The sequence below is a fragment of the Arachis duranensis genome, chromosome 3 (genome assembly GCF_000817695.3).
Source record: "Arachis duranensis cultivar V14167 chromosome 3, aradu.V14167.gnm2.J7QH, whole genome shotgun sequence".
NCBI lineage: Eukaryota > Viridiplantae > Streptophyta > Magnoliopsida > Fabales > Fabaceae > Arachis > Arachis duranensis.
The window spans coordinates 128,898,278-128,902,440 of NC_029774.3; positions in this window are offsets into that span (position 1 = coordinate 128,898,278).

Genomic DNA, 4,163 nt, shown 5'->3' on the forward strand with positions numbered 1-4,163 from the left:
GTTTTTAACTCTATATATCGCAATATTTTCCTTCTCTTACTTCTTATCAATGGTGGCATCTAGCGTGGGTGTGATTTTTTTTTTCTTGAGTTTGTAAACGAGCTGATTTTAGTTACTCTAATTAATTTTAAAAAAAATCCTAAATAATTTTTGATAATTATCTTAAAAGATAATAAGATCTTTAGAAATTATCATTTTCGATTTTTTATCTTTATTTTTAAGAGAATGATTAATTTTTTTGTTAATATTTTTTTTATTAACAGTATAAGTCAATATAACATATTAAACTGTTAATTTATTTGTTAACACTTAAGAGTCAATTAGAATTGATAATTTTTTTATTGAGAGTCTCGTCTATTAAAAATAATTGTTAGAGCCGTTTAATTTTTTTTGTTATTTTTTTTAAATACATTAGCTAAATTTATTGTGTAAAATTGAGAGAAATTAATAATTTTTAATTATTTTTATTTATAAAAATTATATTAATAATTAACGTATCACATAAATATATTCTTAAAAGAAATAATTGAAAAAAAATAATTATTCTCACAAAATTAAATATCAAAAATTAAAATAAATATTTTATTTTATTAAAAGCTTTCTAATCCTTAAAAAAATTATTTGGAGACACAATCGGTATTCACTCAATTAATTTTTTATGATTTAACCAACATGCACGATTTATATGTCTTAATTTTTTTCAATCAAAATATAGGCAATTGTAACATACAAATCTTATTTCTCATTTGGATAAGCCATTGCTCTCATATCTATAATTATTAAATATTTAGAGGGCATTGATATCATTTTTAAATGGATCAATAATATTATATTGACACATAGGAATATTAATAATACACATCATGATCAGCCTCAAATCCATTTTATATATCGTCCAATCTTACCATGCCACACATACATCACGCACAGAAGCACTGAACCATCAACATCATGTTGTTCATATTTTAAAACTGAAATACGTACCCTTATATTCCATTTTTGTTTTATCTTACAGAAGAACACGTATATAAAGCGTTACTCGAAACACAGCTATAAGTGTTGTTTGTTTTTAAAAAAAGACAACGCTTTCAAGAAATTGTTTTTAAGTGTTACCTTTAAAATAAAAAAGTAAAAAACGTTGCCACATCTATAAGATAGCATTTAGAAGAGAGACTAATTAAGAGACAGAGATTTAAAGATAAAAAATAAATTAAAATTTTGTATTATATTTAGTGTAAAGTGTATAAGACTGAATTATGTCTCAAATCTCAATATCTTATTTAGTTTAAAATAAAAATAAAGACTTAAATAAATGAGACTACCAAAATATCCTTACTAATAAAACCTACCCTTTTTCCTTCCATCTCTTTCTCTCTCTCTCTAGTCTGCACCGTGCCACTGTATCGTGTGCTCTCGCTGTTGCACTCTCTCTTGCTCTCTCTCGCGCCGCCTTTGTTTGAGTCCACGTGTTGCCTTTGTGCTGCCGTGCGCACGCTCTCTCTAGCGCTGTGCCGTGCCACCTCTGTACGGGTCCGCGTGTCTCCTCTGTTCGCCCTCTATCCGTCCCTGTTGCCCAACACTTACGGTCCACTTCGATCCAGCACCCGTCGACAGCTCCTCTTTCTGCACCGTTGTCTCCTCCTTTTTTTCCTCTCATTTCTTCTCTTCTTTTCTCTTTTTCTTCTGTTCCGATTTTTAGAAATATTTGATGTTATTGTTGTTGTTGGTATTATTATTCTAATTTTGATATTGTTCTTATTATTATTCTTGTTGATAGTGATGGGTTGTAAGTAGAGATGATAGCAGAAGTATAGTGATAGAGATGAGAGATGGTATGGAGTTAGGAGGTGAGAGGTGGTGATCTTAGCAGCGGTGATAGGACAGAGGTGGTGGTTGAAGAACTGGACAAGAATAAACTTGGAATTATTAATTTGGGATAAGGATATTTTAAAAAGAAATTATTTGTTAAAGTTTCAGTCTTTATTCCTAAAATTTCAGTCTCTTATGTTTCTATTTTTTTAAAATATTGAAGGAATTGAAATTTTAAAAATAAACACTAAAATTTTAGTTGCAGTCTATGACCACTAAATATTATACTAAGTCTAAATTTTTCAATATCAGTCCTAATACCCCTTACCATACGCTGATACGCTACATAAGGTCTTTAAAAATATTGCCTCAAGTCCCAAAATATTGTTATAGATCAAATATAACTCTTTTATTAATTTTTAAACAATACTTTTTAAATGCCTCAGCCTACAAATAGTGTAAGATTCTAAATCTTAAAAATTAAAATATAAAACTTCAAGTCTCATAGCATGCAGCCTTGAAATTCAAGAACGCCAATGCAAATTCACAACTTGCTAATGAATAACACATCTTGCTGCTTCTATTTTTCTAAAGAAATTAGTTCATTTGCATTTTAGAGGTATATTTTTAAAATTTAATAATAAAATTTGATATATTCAATATATAAAAAATATAAAAACCTTTTAATAAAATATTTTTTTATAATATTTTTAAGATGTGCTCTTAAATTAAAACAACACACAAACAGTAACGTTTATTTGTTACTACTACTGTTAATGGCATGATATCTTGACCTTTTTGTTTCTACGTATATCACTTTCAGGTCACTTGCAATATTTAATTACACTTGATTAATCCTTAATAAATTTGTCTTGGGTAAGAAATTAAAGTGCAGGTTTGTTTCAAAAACTTAAGCAAATAATGAACGTTTCAGCTGTATGTGGGTGAAATTTTTTTTGGGCATAATTTGGCAATCAACATCACAAAATTAATTAAGTTTAACAAAAAAAATCCTCTCAAGTATACCAATTTCCGCAGAATCAGAATCTTACAATATAAAAGACAGAGACATTATTCACTTTATTAATGAGTAACGACTAGTGCAACAGGAAAAAAAAATAGTGTGACAAAACTCGTGTACAACTAGTAATTTTTTTAAGAATAAAATTTTTAAAAATATTTCCAAATTTTAATTTGATTTAATTTTATCCTTTTATTTAAAATAAATTTTAATTTTATCATTTCAAATAATTTTTTATTAATAAAAGTTAAATCATTTTTTTACCGACTCTACCTTTATTAATTCTATGTCGTCGTCGTCGTCGTCATCGTCACCACCATCATCATTATTATCAGTAGCAGTAACAGCAGCAATACTATCGATAGTCATACCATTGCCTTTTACCTACACTACATGAAAAACATTGAATATTGTCAGATTTACCGTCGAATTTATTGTCGTCCTGGAGTTGACGATATAAACGTTGTCGAAAACTGTTTATCAGTGGATTTTTTTCGTCCAGCGCTAATTATCGGCAAATTTTCTATCGGAATTTTCAATGGATTTGTCGAGACTGAGTTGTCGGCCATTTCACGTGCTTAGGCGCCAAGTTACCGTCGGATTTATCCGATGGTAAATCCTATGGTAATGTTTTTTATTATTTTTTTTGGCACAGTTAAGTCACAATTAGTAGTCAAATTAAAACTCTTGTTAATAAAATTATAACAAAAATATAAAATTATAAAAAATTAACAAATTATTTTATTAAAAATTAATGGTCTGAATACAATGAAGTAGATAAACAAAAAAAATCCAAACCCCTACGGATCCCGATAATCGTCGTCGTCGTCATTGTGGTCCCATTGCTGAGGCGGTGATAAACCCCATTTGTAGGGTTTATCTTGTAGTGATTTTTGGGGATTTTATCACATTTTACCCACATTTATTCAACGAAATAGCATGGTTTTGTATATTCTCCTTTAATTGTGCTTGAATGTGAAAACATGCTTTTTAGGTCTTAAAATAGCTAAATTTAATTCACCTTGATTCTATTAGATACCTTGATATGTTTGTTAAGTAATTTCAGAATTAGGAGGCAAAGATTAGATCAAAGGGAATGGAGAAAAAGCATGTAGAAATGAAGAACTCATGAAGAAATGAAAGAATCGCAAAAGCTGTCAAGCCGACCTCTTTGTACTTAATTGATCATCACTTGAGCTACAGAGATCCAAATGATGCGGTTTCAGTTGGGTTGGAAAGCTAACATCCGGGGCTTCGAAACGATATAAGATTTGCCATAGTTGCATCGTGCATAGGGGCACGCATGCGCACGGTACGCGGACGCACCGATGGT